Source organism: Apium graveolens, chromosome 10 (assembly GCF_009905375.1).
Source record: "Apium graveolens cultivar Ventura chromosome 10, ASM990537v1, whole genome shotgun sequence".
Classification (NCBI taxonomy): Eukaryota; Viridiplantae; Streptophyta; class Magnoliopsida; order Apiales; family Apiaceae; genus Apium; species Apium graveolens.
In genome coordinates, this window is record NC_133656.1 from 70,229,478 (window position 1) to 70,245,527 (window position 16,050).

Sequence of the window (16,050 nt, forward strand, 5' to 3'; positions counted from 1 at the left end):
GGAAAGATTGGTCTTTGAAGCTAGATGAAGCTGTTTGGGCATATCGAATATCATACAAGACTCCATTAGGTTTGTCACCATTTCAGTTGGTTTACGGTAAGGGGTGTCATTTGCCTGTGGAGCTCGAGCATAAAGCGTATTGGGCTTTGAAAAAGTTAAACCTTGTTATGGATGCAGCTGGTAAGAAAAAAATGCTTCAATTGAATGAACTCGATGAGTTTCGGCTTCAAGCGTATGAGAACAACAAAATGTATAAGGATAAAGTCAAGAGGTGGCACGATAGGGGTCTAGTTCTCAAATCATTTGTGTCAGAGCAACAAGTTCTGTTATTCAACTCCCATCTCCGTCTTTTCCTGGAAAGTTGAAGTCGAGGTGGTCAGGGCCATTTATTATCACAAATATATTTCAACATGGAGCGGTGGAGATATTTGAGAATGATCAGGGCCAAGCATTCAAGGTAAATGGACAGAGATTGAAGCATTACTATGGTGACACGGCAAACCGCGAGGTGGTTAGTGCCGTTTTATTGTCTACTTGATCTCGAATGTCTATATCAAGCTAATGACGTAAACCAAGCGCTTGTTGGGAGGCAACCCAAGTTTGTTGTATATTAGTAGGTATAGGAAGAAGAAATCAAGGAGAAAAACACAAAAAAAATAAAAATAAAATAAAAATTCAGTGCCAACTACAGTAGCACGGCGCGGCCGCGCTGAAACTCTAGTAGCACGGAACGCCCGTGCTGATATGCGAGGGCGACTGCGCTAGTTTTACAATAACATAGCGCGCCCGTACTGTCATGCGGGGCGGCCGTGCTGCACCCCTGTAGTCGAAAAAAATACAGCAGAAAGTAACAAAATTTCGGGGGGTTTAATGCAAAATAAATTTCTACTCGAATTTTCCTCCACTTCCCATTATTTCAATTCCAAATCAATTTCATTACTCCCATAATCCCCACTTCTTTTCCATAACCAATTATATTCCCAAATTCCTATATATACACACACTTATACACAAGCATATTCATCACTTCTCAAATTCTCAAACACAAATCTCTCTTATACACTTATCTTTTCTCTCAACTTATTCAATCCCAATGGCACACCAAAAGACAACAAACCCAAGTTAGCAGCAGCACTACCGATTCTTCGAGTGTTGGTAGTGTGAGGCCCAGGTTTTCAACTCCGGAGGCTGAGACGGAGTATGTGAGGCTGCTTTCAAAGCCTATAGCCAAGGAGCGAGGTTTTCTGCCATCGGGGAGGGATGGTAAGTTGTTGGAGATGATTTTGGAGATGGGTTGGGTTGCTTGCCGCGAGACACCCGTTGTTGTGCCCACGAGTGTGGTTCGTGAGTTTTACGTGAATGCGAAGGCGGAGAAGAACGGTTTTACCGTGGTGAGGGGTTGACGGTGGAGTATAGTGTTGAGGCGATTCATAGGGTGATTGAGCAGTTCGAGAGGAGGCTAGATCAGGATAATTGGTACGAGAAGACGGGGAATGATTTTAATTTGGATTTGATCGTTGCTACACTGTGTGTGCCTGAGACTCACTAGAAGCTCAAGAGGGGCACGAATGAGTATGCCACTTTCTCAGCCTCATGCATGAACAGGTTTGCACGTGCATGAAATTCCTTTATTTATGCCAACATCATGCCATCTTCTCATGTGCATGATGTTACTGTGGATCATGCACGTTTGTTGTGGGGCATTCTTCAGGGAGATTATGTGGATTGTGGGATGGTTATTCATCATGGTATTTTGAGGTTTCTTCGTGGGAGTACTACGGGTTCTATACCCTATGCGTCGATTGTGACGAAGCTATGTGTGGCGATTGGAGTTCATTGGCCCGCACATGAGCAGCTTTAGCTTCCTAGTGCTCCTATCAATAGTTCTACACTTTTGAGTATGCAGGAATGGGGAGGAGGTAAGCCTGATCTGAAGGGGCTTGGTTATTCTTTTGATCACTTTCCAGGTGGACAGCCACGCGATCAAATGTATGCTGGTGGTATGACCCAGGCGAGCAGAGCAGCATGGAGAGCTCAATTGGGTGAGGATGTCGTTCCTTCGCAGCAGCATGAGGAAGCATAGGACAGTGTTGGTTTGAGTTCATCGCAGTATAGGCACTTAATGAGAAGGATGTCTGCGATGAATGACGTCTACAGTCAGTTTGTACAGGACCTTACCTAGGCATTGGGGACTGCATTCAGAGCCACGGGAGTTGATATCCAGTGGCCAGTATTCGGTGACGATGTTGTGTACCCTCTCCAAACACTCCTGACACACCACCCGTTGAGGGTGATGACCCTGATTCTGAGTAGGTATGCCTAACTTCTTACTATTACCTTCACTACGGACAGTGAATATGTTGGATATATTTGAGATGTCATGTCTAATATGTTTCATGTTTAGTTTTCAGATCTTAACAAACAGGAAATATCAGTTCTTACTGGAATCAGGACTTATTGGAAGTAAGGACTTAAGGATATCAGGACTTAGATTATCAGAAGATAATATCAGAAGATGGATATCAGAACTTAAGTACTGGAGGACTAACAGTTAAGGAAGGAAGCTGATTTACAAGAAAGAAGATCGAGACTAATACAGAATAAGATATGCATGGAAGAGTTAGAGGACTAGAAGAATTATATAAGATATCTGATTGATATATTTTAGGAGACTGAATTATATTCCATATCAATTAGAAGTTATCTTGTAAATGTGTGTCTATATAAACACAGACATAGGTTTACACTATATGTGTTACGATCATCGAGAAGATCATACATTGTAACCTAGAGCTCTCATGATATATGTTCATCAGTGAAAAAGAACGGTTCTATTGTAACAGAGTTTATTATATCGAATACATTTGTTTTCTGTTACTTGTGTTCTAAATCGATTTGATTGTATTCTACACTGTATTCAACCCCCTTCTGCAGTATTGTGTGACCTAACAAGTGGTATCAGAGCCTATCTGTTAACACACATACAGTACAGATCCAAAACAATCATGTCTGAAGAAGCAGAAAATCCAACCAAGCCCGCCAAAATTAAAGAAACTTCAAAGACTCAAACCACAGTCGATATGAGACTATCAGGGTTCCTATGATGAGACCTTCTGAGTATCCCATATGGAAAGTGAAGATGGTTATGTTTCAGGAAGCTACGGATCCAGAATACCTTGACAGAATTTATGAAGGACCGCATAAGCCAACCAAGCTCTCTGTTGTAGTTGCAGATCAGCCAGCAAAGACCATACCAAAGGAGAAAAGTGAATACACAGCTGAAGATATCTCATTTATTGCCAAGGATGCAAAGATAAGGCATTTGCTGCATAGTTCCATTGATAATGTCATGTCAAACAGGGTAATTCAATGCAAGACTGCAAAGGAGATATGGGATGCTTTGGAAACAAGGTGTCAGGGAACTGATGCAATCAAGAAAAATAGGAGGACTATAGTCACTCAAGAGTATGAGCAATTTGACTCAAAAAGTGATGAGTCATTAACTGACTTATATGCCAGGTTTGTCAAACTCTTGAATGATCTGTCACTGGTGGACAAGGAATTTGATATTGAAGATTCAAATCTAAAATTCCTTTTAGCTCTTCCTGAAAGTTGGGATTTGAAAGCTACAATTATAAGAGACAACTATGCTCTTGATGAAACTACTCTTGATGATACTTATGGTATGCTCAAGACTTATGAACTTGAGATGGATCAAAGAAGCAAGAGACATGGGAGAAAGTCAAGGACAGTTATTCTTAAGGCTGAGGAGGGATCCCCCAAAGTGGTTGTCTCAAAGAAAGGCAAAGGAAAGGCTCTCATCATAAAATATGATTCTGAATTATCAAGTTCTAATGATGTTAATTCAGAAACTGAAAGTCTACCTGAAGTAGATGCTGATGAAGAGATGATTAAATTGTGTGCTCTTATGGTGAAGGGTATCACAAAGATAGCCTACAGGAAATTTAGATGGGGAAAGAAGTTTTCCAGGAAAGGTAGAAGTTTTGATAAGAATGGCTTCAGAAAATCTGAAGGAAAAGGAGGAAAGTGTGACAGAGGAGATTACTCAAATGTCAAATGCTACAACTGTGGTGAGAAAGGCCACATATCTCCTGACTGCAAGAAAGGAAAGAGTGACAAAGGCAAGGCGCTTGTCACAAAGAAGAAAAGCTGGACAGACACTTCAGATTCTGAAGATGAGGAGAACTATGTCTTGATGGCAAATGCTGATAGCAGTTCTGATGCTGCTGAGTTAAAGGTACCTCAAACAACTTATGCCTTTCATACTGATGATATTACTGAGTTGAGATTATATCTTAAAACCATGTTTATTAGTTACAGAGATCAAACTTTAACATGTGAAAGATTAACTTCTTAAAATCTTATTTTTAAAAAGAGAAATGATTATTTAGAAAAAGAGTTAGTCATGTTCCATCAAACTTAGAAAGAAAAAGATGATGCGTTTTATGTTAGAGATGAATTGCTGAAAATGAATAAATCTCTAAAAACTGAGTTAGAAAAGGAGAGAGATATTATCAGGACTTGGACTAACTCTGGTAGAGCAACTCAGGATATACTAAGTAGTGGAAACTGGAAAGAGGGCTTAGGTTATGGAGATGAGAAAAGTGAAAAAGGAACTGAACAAGTTAAGCCAATTATTGTTAAACAAACTACTAAGCCAAAAGTAAATCCTATTAAATTTGTAGCTAAAACTGTAAAGTCTGATTCTGAAAAGATGAAAGATATTGAGACAGAAGTGATAGCAGAGTCAACTTCTGACAAATTAGAACAGGATAAACCAACTAAAGTTAACATCGACTTAATGATAAAGAAGCAGCTTAAACATAAGCTGAAAGAAATTACCAGTGTGAACAAGGTAAAGGAAGCTAGGAAAAATAGGAATGGAAAGGAAGGTGTGAATAAAAGCAACAATTATATGCCTGTTCCTAATGCTCCTAGAAAGAAATGCTATAACTGTGGAAACTCTAACCATCTTGCTTCTTTTTGCAGGAAGAATAAGAATATAAACTCTTTATCTCCTAAGTCAGGAGTTAAGAGTCAGTCTGTAAGGTTTAAGCCACAAAATCCTTATTTTCATTGTGGTAGTATATGGCATTCCATTTATACTTGTAAGGAATATCATAGTTTGTACTATGATTATTATCAGATAAAACCTTCTTTGAAGAAAGTTGCTTTAATTCCTTCTAGTGTAAAGTATGATGTAAAGTCTGATACTGTTAAATCTGATAAGAAAAATGTTAGCATAAACTTTGATGTTAAATCCGCTGCAAATATTAACAAACTTAATAAGGCCAAAGGATCCAAGCAAGTCTGGGTTCTTAAAACTAACCATTAGTGGTCTTTGTGATTGCAGGGCAACATGAAGAACATCCTAGTTATGGATAGTGGATGTTCAGGACATTTGAATGGAAATAAAGCCCTGTTATTAGACTTTGTGGAGAAAGCTGGCCCAGGAGTTTCTTATGGAGATGGCAACATTGGAAAAACTCTGGGATATGGCAAGATCAATCTTGGGAATGTCATCATTGAATCAGTAGCTCCGTCTCAGGACTTAAACACAATCTGTTGAGTATAAGTCAAATTTGTGACATAGGTTATCATGTGGATTTCTTTGAAGAACACTGTGAAGTTATAAGTAATTTTACAGGCAAAGTGGTTCTGAAAGGTTACAGGCATGGTAACATTTATGAAGCCAGTCTTTCAATAAGTACTGATGGTTCTGCAATCTGTCTGTTGAGTAGAGCATCAATTGAAGAAAGCTGGAATTGGCACAAGAAACTCTCTCATTTAAATTTCAATAATATAAATGAGCTTGTAAAGAAAGATTTTGTGAGAGGACTGCCAAAAACAGTATTTGCTCCTGATGGCCTTTGTGATTCATGTTAGAAGGCAAAACAAAGAAAATCGTCTTTCAAGAGTAAAACTGAGTCATCAATTCATGAGCCTTATCACCTATTGCATGTTGATCTATTTGGTCCAGTCAATGTCATGTCTATTGCAAAGAAGAAATATGCTATGGCTATAGTGGATGAGTTCACAAGGTACACTTGGGTGTACTTCTTGCACAAGAAAAATGAAACTGCATTTACTCTAACTGATCATGTTAGATAGCTGGATAAGTTTGTCAAAGATTCTGTTAAAATAATAAGGAGTGATAATGGCACTGAGTTCAAGAATTCGATTATGGAAGAGTTCTGCAAAGAGCATAGAATCAAGAAGGAATTTTCTGCACCTGGAACTCCACAGCAAAATGGAGTTGTAGAAAGAAAGAACATGACTTTGATTGACGCTGCATGAACTATGCTTGATGAAGCAAAGTTGCCAACCTATTTTTAGGCTGAAGCTGTGCAGACTGCTTATTTTACACAAAATGCTACACTCATAAACAAGCATGAAAAAACACCATATGAGATGGTGAAGAAAAAGAAGCCAAATCTGAAATACTTTCATGTATTTGGTTGCAAGTGTTTTGTTCTTAAGACTCATCCTGAACAGCTGTCAAAATTTGATCTAAAAGCTGATGAAGGAATCTTTGTTGGATATCCACTTTCCACAAAAGCCTTCAGAGTCTACAATTTAATAACAAGGGTTGTTATGGAATCTATCAATATCTCTTTTGATGATAAGAAGATTACTGGACTTGAAGATTTCAATGATCATGATAAGCTGAGATTTGAGAATGAAGATTTAAACTCTGATTCTGGAAATTCTGATGACTTAAATCCTGATCCTGTAAGTTCTGATGTCATTGAAACTGTGGTAACAACTCCAAAGGAAAATGCACATGTCCACGGGGAGCAAGCTGAAGATCCTACCACATCTCAAGACTCTCGAGAAGCATCAGAACCTGTCACTGACTCTTCAAGTTCTGATTAATCTAGTTCTGATGAGCCAAGTACTGATAATTCTGGAAGCTCTGATTCTTCAACTCCTAAAAAATCAAACTCATATTCTGAAGTCTCAGAGAGCATAACTACAAGGGGAGCATCAAAAAATGCTGATGGAGACAGCATGGATCATGGGGGAGGATCCAGTTCTAGAGATCAACTTCCATTTTCAAGGAAATGGACTAAAGCACACACACCTGATTTAATCATTGGAGATCCTGAAGCAGGTGTCAGAACTAGAATTGCAACTTCAAATGAATGTTTTATCATTCTTTTCTATCTCAAACTGAACCAAAGAAAGTGGAAGAAGCTCTTCAAGATGCTGATTGGGTGCAAGCAATGCAGGAAGAGTTAAATGAATTTGAAAGAAATAAAGTATGGACCCTAGTGCCAAGACCAAAGAACAGATCTGTTGTAGGAACAAAATGGGTATTCAGAAATAAAACTGACAGTGATGGCATAATTATAAGGAAGAAAGCAAGACCGGTTGCTAAAGGCTACTCTCAACAAGAGGGTATTGATTATGATGAAACATTTGCACCAGTTGCTAGATTAGAAGCCATAAGGATCTTTTTGGCTCATGCTGCTCACAAGAAGTTTAAAGTCTTTCAAATGGATGTGAAAAGTGCTTTTCTCAATGGAGAATTGGAAGAAGAGGTATATGTTGAACAACCTCCAGGCTTTGTAGATCCTAAATTTCCCAATCATGTCTACAGGCTTGACAAAGCACTTTATGGCCTTAAGCAAGCTCCAAGAGCATGGTATGAGACTTTAGCTCAATTCCTTCTGAAAAGTGGATTTTACAGAGGCACAATTGACAAGACTTTATTCTACCTCAACCATGGAAAGGACTTACTTTTGGTACAGATATATGTTGATGATATCATATTTGGTTCTACAAGTTCCAAACTTTGTGAGAAGTTTGCAAAGCTAATGCAGTCAAGATATCAAATAAGTATGATGGGAGAACTCAGCTATTTTCTGGGCCTTCAAGTCAAGAAAAATGAAGAAGGCACTTTTATCTGTCAATCCAAGTACACCAGAAATTTACTGAAGAAATTTGGAATGCATGATTGTTCAACTCCATCCACTCCCATGGCCACTACAACCAAGTTAGATAAGAATACTGGTAAATCAGTAGATATTACTAACTACAGAGGTATGATTGGCTCCTTACTCTATCTAACTGCAAGTAGACCTGATATCATGTATGCTACCTATCTTTGTGCATGATTTCAGGCTGATCCAAGAGAACCTCACTTAATAGCTGTGAAAAGAATTTTCAAGTACCTTAAGGGTATAGCTGATCTAGGATTGTGGTATCCTAGGGAATCAAATTTTAAGCTAATTGGTTACTCAAATGCAGATTTTGCAGGATGCAAAATAGACAGGAAAAGTACTACTGGAAGCTGCCAATTTCTTGGAGGCGGATTGATTTCTAGATTTAACAAGAAACAAAAGTCAATTTCCACATCAACTGCAGAAGTAAAATATATTGTTGTAGGAAGCTGTTGTGCACAGATTCTTCGGATGAAGAATCAGTTAATGGATTATGGGTTAGAATTTTCTAAAATCCCTATTTACTGTGATAATCAAAGTGCAATTGCTATGACAGGTAATCCAGTTCAACACTCAATGACAAAGCACATCAGCATTAGGTACCATTTCATAAGGGAACATGTGGATGAAGGTATAGTGGAATTGCATTTTGTTCCAACAGATCAACAGCTAGCAGATATCTTCACAAAACCCCTATATAAAGCTACTTTTATAAGATTGGTAAATGAACTTGAAATGGTTTCAGGTTCTTTCTCTAAATCTGCTTAGTTTTTGTTCTCATGCATCAGACTTTATGATCAGTATTTACAGATTGTATTATCTATATGTAATCTGTGCTTAATTTGAAAATTCATTAAATGCTGATTGTTATCTGATGTGGATCTATATACTCTGATAAGTGTTTTGAATGATCTGTGACTATTCAATCCAATGAGGATAACTGTGTTAGATACTGACCTAGTACATTTTAACATACTAGAAATCCCATGTTTGAATTAGTTGTTTATGTGGAAACTCATTAACACAATCAGATTCTGATATTGAGCTTAGTCAAGTTTATTTTGTATATCTTATTACTAAGTCACAAACTAGATTCTTGTTTCTTTTCTGTCAAATTCTGATGTCAGTAAATCTTAAGAATGAACTAAGTGCTGATAAGCCTCACTTATCAAAAGAAAAGAAAAGAAAGAAAAGAATAAAAGTCAGGTACTCCTTTGAGATCTAGAGTAAATATGTGGAATGGAAGACCCAAGTGCATTGCTGGTATTAAGTAATATGCATTAGAAAAGCAAAAAAAATTCTTGGTGACTTTTCACATTCTATGATTACTGGAGAAATACTCTGATAACAACAGAAATTCTGATAAGCAGTCGTGACTCACTTACACTGAGAAGCCACTGTAAAAAGGAATTTCAAAAGATGCATAAAATGAGCACAAACAGTTGAGGTGGACTCTTTCATAAATTTGTTCTATATTAGACATCATGACTGATGACAGATTTTAAGCATTTTTCTCAAATATGCCTTATTTCTAAGATGTACTGAAGTTTATCAGACTTTAATCTTTATCTGATATTTTGCTAAATGCACACACTTTCACTCTATATGAATGATGAAAATTACTGTGGTGATTAAGTTATTGACAAACAGTTAAGTGTCATTTGCATAAATTCTGAGGACAAGTTCTGATGGAAGTTCTGATGATTAAACTCTGAAGAAAACAAGTCAGTATTTGTATGAAGAATTACAGAAAATGATATTCACTTTTTGAGTACAGAAGCCATGTTCTAATGACTATTAACATCTGATATAAGTTAAGTTCTGATATTAAATCCTGATGAAATCCTTGATGCTTATGTGGCATTATTCTATACTTGACTTATTTGTGGTAAAATCTGAAATAGTCATATTTAAATCAAAATATATTTGGGTAAGATAAAAACAGTCATAATTATTTTGGGTTAGTGGTAAACGTGTATGTCTTGAAAATTGTTAACTATTTCCCGTGTCCATTAACTCATGCTTTAACCTTTTACTGACTGTTATTATTACACATCGGTCTAGGGAGACGAGGCATCATTATTTTTACTCTCAATAGTTAAACAGTCCTCGCGTCCCTTGGTCTTCCATTGGCTATTTAAACTGATTTATCATTAAAGCCAAAGTCATCTTTCATTTTCTCACAAACTCACTCTCTTTTTATTCTCATCAACAAAAATGGTTCGTTTCAACTTGTTCATGAAATATGAATTCTTTAATATAGAGTTGAGTTGTGATGACTGGCAACAGGAGTGGCATGTCACCGCCATTCCTGAAGAGCTCTGGAACTCAGTTCCACAAGAGGTTCACACAGACCTCTTTTTCTTTTTGATGCACTACCACCTCCATCTTGATCGTTTGGAAGAGGAAAGGAGAGAAGCTCTCCGTCAGCAAGAACGGATCATCCGTCTTGCAGTGCTCTTCGTCAGCAGCAGAAGGAACTAGTCGTTAGGCGTCTTAGACTAGGACTAAGACTGTTGATGTTAAGAATCTTAGAATAGGACTATCTTGTAATTTTTGTATGTAATTGATAAATTTCATGAAATGTACTCATCTGATATATTAATGAAATTTCCTTTAATTGCAAGATTTGGTCTTTGTTTCTCAAATTATATGAATGTGCATGTTTTAATTGCAATTTGTTAATTTTTACTTCATCGATTTTTAACTTTATCCTGTGATGAATGTTTTGATTCAAATTTTGATGATTTGAGAAAATAATTGAAGCACGGGTTCATGCATCTGAACCTGTTATAAATGAAGCTGAGAATGTTACTTCTCAGAAAGAAACAGCAGCTCAAAGTTCTAATACTTTGAAAAGAAAGAAATTTGTAAGTTCTGTTGCTGCTGAAGCAACTCCTTCATTAGCAAGGAGATTGAACAAAATGAAGGCTAGGAGGTATTTGGCTAAGGCTCCATCAGAAGATACTGAAAAAGCTGAGGAAGGGGATCAGGAATCTCTAATCTCATAAGAACCAATTATCATTGAATCCCTTCCAGCTTAAGCCAAATACACTGTTAATGATACAATTGTTATCCCTCTTGTCTCTCCTATTAAAGCTACAGATGATGCTAAAGAACAAACTGAAAATTCTGAAATAGATATTTATAATTTGAATATACCTGAAGTTCTTTATCTAGAAGCTCCATCTACATCAAAGACACCAGCTCTGGAGATAAATTCTGATCCTCAGAATTTAGATTATGATATTCCTGAATCTCCAATTGCTTCACACACTGTTGAGCTATCAGAACAGCATGAGTCTTCCTCAAGTTCTGATGACAGTGTTTCTGTTGAGCATCCATTTCCTATTCTGGACAAGGAAGAATTGGTGAAGAAATTTGTTGAAAAGGAAGCACCTATTCCTTGGGAGGATACTCACAGAGGTGTTGAGTGGACCAAGAAGTGGAATGAATCAGATTTTATTCCATGTTCTAAAGTTTTGACAGAGCATATTGCAAAAGTTGATGAGTTGCTCACAAATGCTGATTTTAAGACACAACTCAAGATCACAGCTCTGTCTACAAAACATCTTCAAGGTCTACATACTTCTACTCTTGAGAAGGTTGATACACTAAAGGAACATGCTGATAAGCTAGATCTACAGCTTAAACTTGACAAGAACAGATATATCGGACCTACTCCTGAGAAAATTGAAGCCATTGAGAAGATTCAAGAGAAGCAACAGGCCCAAATTGCTGAGGTCCTGGCTAATCAAGCTTCTCAGAAAGCTCAGTTGGATGAAATCCAATCTTCAGTTAAACTTCTTCTTTCTCTCTTACTTCCTGATGATGCCAAAAAGGGGGAGAAGGTAGTTAAGTCAAATGCTCACCTACTTATGAACTGAAGAAAAAGGATGATAAAAGTGATGACCAGGGAAACTCTGAAAAGAGCAGAGGTCAAAGAAAAGTTCAAGAAAAATCTTCTATTCAGAACAAGTCAAGTTCTGATGCTGTGAATGCTCAAAGACTGAAGTCAAATTCTGATAAACAAAGTCTGATGTCAAGTTCTGATATTCTGATTCAGTCAGAATCTGAAGACTCTCAGAAGTTTTTGCAAACTCTGAAGTTAAAGGGGAAGCAGACTACTGTTTATTACAAAGATCCTAAAATCCAGACATTTGATGAGGAGATAGCAAGAAGATTATTTCTAAAACACAATCCATGAATGGATTTAGAAACTCTCAAGGAGGAAGAAGCTAGATTTGCTGCTGAGAAGAAAAATCTTAAGTCTAAACCTTCTGATGCAAAGAAACCTCCAAGGCCTAAGGAAAAAGGCATTATGATCAAGGAAAAGTCAAATTTTAAAACTTCAAAGTTCAAGACTAGATCACAAACTGAGAGTGATCCTAAAGACAAAGGGAAAGGGAAAGTTGATGAACCAACCAAGTCACTGGACTTGAAAACTTCTCAAGATCTGATGAAACCAGTGTGCAAAATGGTTCAAGTAACTGATGATAATCTTGTTGAAGATGAAACTGTTCAAATTCTGAAAAGAAGAAAGTTAATTGAAGAATCTAAAACAACCTCTGACACTGCTCAAGTTGTTGTTCAGAATAAAGGACAGCAAGGTACAGAAGAAACAGCAAATTCTGATCAAGCTATCAAGAGATCAACTACTGACAATGTTCAAGTTGATTTGAATAAAATGACAATTGCTGATAAGAAGCTGTTATTGAAGAAAGCTACTCCAGTTGAACCAAAATCCAATCTCATGATTAATCAACTCGCTAAATTTGGGTTGAGAGCCAAGCAACCTAGAGATAAAGCTGGATTAGGTTTTGATGAAGAGAAGATTCGAACAGGAGTAGAGGTTACTCTAAGAGATCCTTTCATATTGACAGACAAACCATATGAACAAATCAAATAAAGGCACCTTGACAAGGTGTTGTCTACACAAATTGTGATAGATGCTCATGACAAAGAGAATCTAAAAGAGAAATTGATCTTATCTCAATGATGGTAGGACTTATAGACTAGCTGATACTGATGTACTAAAGAAGTCTGTCAGAGAGCTTCAACATATTCACTATCTTCTGGAAGTAAAATCTAATGTTACAAGAAGATGGTCAGAATATATTTTGAAGGCTATAAGAGATCTATTCAGAATCTCTGGTACAAAGACTTATCATTATAGTCCAATGATTACTGAAGGTGATGGAAGAGAAATTCCTATGCTAAAGAATTCTGCTAAGGTGGAAGTTATTCTGAAAGAAATATGCTTATGTTATAATAAAAACTCTTCACATTCTAAGGTTATCAGACTTGGTGATGGACTTGAAAGAACATCCATTCAAGCTCTCAGAACAGCCATTTATCAAATTGGTGATAGTAAAGAAGAAGAACTGATGCAGGTCAAAGCACAGTTAGCTGAAGTTCTGAGGAAAGCTGAAGATAATCTGATAAATGATTTTGTTAAAAATCATTATGGATTCAGATTGATTCAGTGATGTTGGTAAAGCTGGATGTTTTGTAAGTTGTAGTTAATAGTCTTATTAAACTCTTATTGCATTTGAACTTAAATGTTTTTGACATCATCAAATCTATTAACTTGTACATTCTTGCATAATTTACAATTTGGGGGAGATTGTTGGATATATTTGAGATGTCATGTCTAATATGTTTCATGTTTAGTTTTCAGATCTTAACAAACAGGAAATATCAGTTCTTACTGGAATCAGGACTTACTGGAACTCAGGACTTAAGGATATCAGGACTTAGATTATCAGAAGATGGAGATCAGAACTTAAGTACTGGAGGACTAACAGTTAAGGAAAGAAGCTGATTTACAGGAAAGAAGATCGAGACTAATACAGAAGAAGATATGCATGGAAAGAGTTAGAGGACTAGAAGAATTATATGAGATATCTGATTGATATATTTTAGGAGATTGAATTATATTCCATATCAATTAGAAGTTATCTTGTAACTGTCTAAACACAGACATAGGTTTACACTATATGTGTTACGATCATCGAGAAGATCATACATTGTAACCTAGCAGCTCTCGTGATATTTGTTCATCACTGAAAGAGAACAGTTTCATTGTAACAGAGTTCATTATATTGAATACATTTGTTTTCTGTTACTTGTGTTCTAAATCGATTTGATTGTATTCTACACTAGATTCAACCCCTTCTACAGTGTTGTGTGACCTAACAGAATATTTTAAGTCTGGGGGTAGTAGTTAAGGATTATTTGTTATGTGTGAGTCACATATAGTTGAATATTCATGATAGTTTAGTTCATATAGTTGCATATTTTCCATGTAGTAGTTTTTTTATTTTGTATAGTATGTTGCATATAGTTTCATGCATTTGCATTATAACATGATCCCTTAGATAATTTTTCCGATTGATTTGTGATATTGATGCAAGTGTGGTGATGTCGTGTTTAGGGATGTTAAGTCTTATCGAGTTGATTTGCATGCTAGAAGCAATTAAAATTTCACTACGTCTTATAGGTTGCTTGAGGGCTAGATCATGATCATGTTTTATTTATTTGTCGAGGTTTAATCACTTGTTTATATTTAGAATTTAGGATATTCTCTTAATAATAAAATAACATGGAAATTTAAAAATTGGAAAATTTTTGAATTTCATTGCTAGTGTTGTGGCTAGGTGTCAAATGGCTAGTGGTCGGCTCATTTTACATGAGTAGTCTAGGGTTGAGCGAGATGGAGCGAAACACACTCGCTCAGAAATTGAAAAAAAATGAAAAAAAGAAAGAGAAAAAGAAAGAGAGGAAAAATGTGTTATGCATAATTGATCACGAGGGGGCTCTTTAGTACTCGAGTTATTGAGTTCTTAGGGGACTTTGTGCCTAGTACTCAGAAATGTGTTATGTTTGCTTCATATAGTAATCAATCCTTTTAATCTCTTAGTTAATGTTCTTATGTATAATCTCTTAGTTAATTCTTAGTTATAAACAATCTCAATATGTTATTCGTCTTAGCATTGGATAATAACCATACCATTGTTGCATAAGTGCATTGATTGAAATTAACCTAAACCAGTCTCTGTGGGAACGAACTAGAAATAATTCTATATTACTTGCGATCATGTATACTTGTGTGAATATTAGTGCGTGTTTTCGTCCTAACAACACTTACAAATGCAAAATGTTGTGGCTTGGGGAGCTGTCATGGGAAAGCTTAACATACCTCTACATGCACTTCCAGAAGCTGTGAGGACTGAAATTCCTACTCCTCTTATCATGCCTGCTAACAAGACTAAGGGGGAGATAGAGGCTAGGCTATTAAGATCATCTACTCAAACTGTCCAAGCTGCTGACAAGAGGAAATCTCAAGTAGTTGATATTGGAATGGAGAGGCTTATTAGAGCAGCTGAGGGACCTAGTCTGAGCAGGGAATTTGATGAATTGCTCAAGGTTCTCAGGGCTTCTCTAAATAAAAATTTCTTCACTTACAAGAAGGCTTTGGACAGGACAATAAACTCTTTAAGGGTGATCTTAGTGACAAAGGACAGTTTTCAGGAGAAAAGGATTGTGATCAATATAAATGACTCCGGGGTAGACAGGTGTATGCAAGTGTCCCTTACTATCTTATCTCTAGAAGGGCATTCGAGTTGGACATTCTGATAAACAAAGTCCAAAGAGTGATTCATTAAGACACTCTTTTGCTAACTGAATTAAAGAAGGCTCAAGTGGTTGCTTTTCCATAGGCATATTTACAGCCAAGCAAGGGAGTGGAATACATCTATGTTACCACCAAACATTGCAAACACTTCCAGATCCCTAAACAATGTGTCATGGCCAACAAAAAGCTCATCATGATTCTGGAGTTTGATTTGAAAGTCAAGCAAAATAAGACTGTTGAAGTTGAAGAAATGATTAAGCTGTTAGGGTGATATCTGAGGAATTCTGAAGCTAACTTACCTAAAACTCAATTCAATAAGGACGACTTGGATGATGATGAGTTGAAGAAAGATGATCAAACACCTTCTGGCTCAAATCCAAGTCAATCCTTTAAGGCAGCTGAAAGCAAAGATAAGAAGAAGGAGGAGAAAAAGAGAGGTGATGAAAG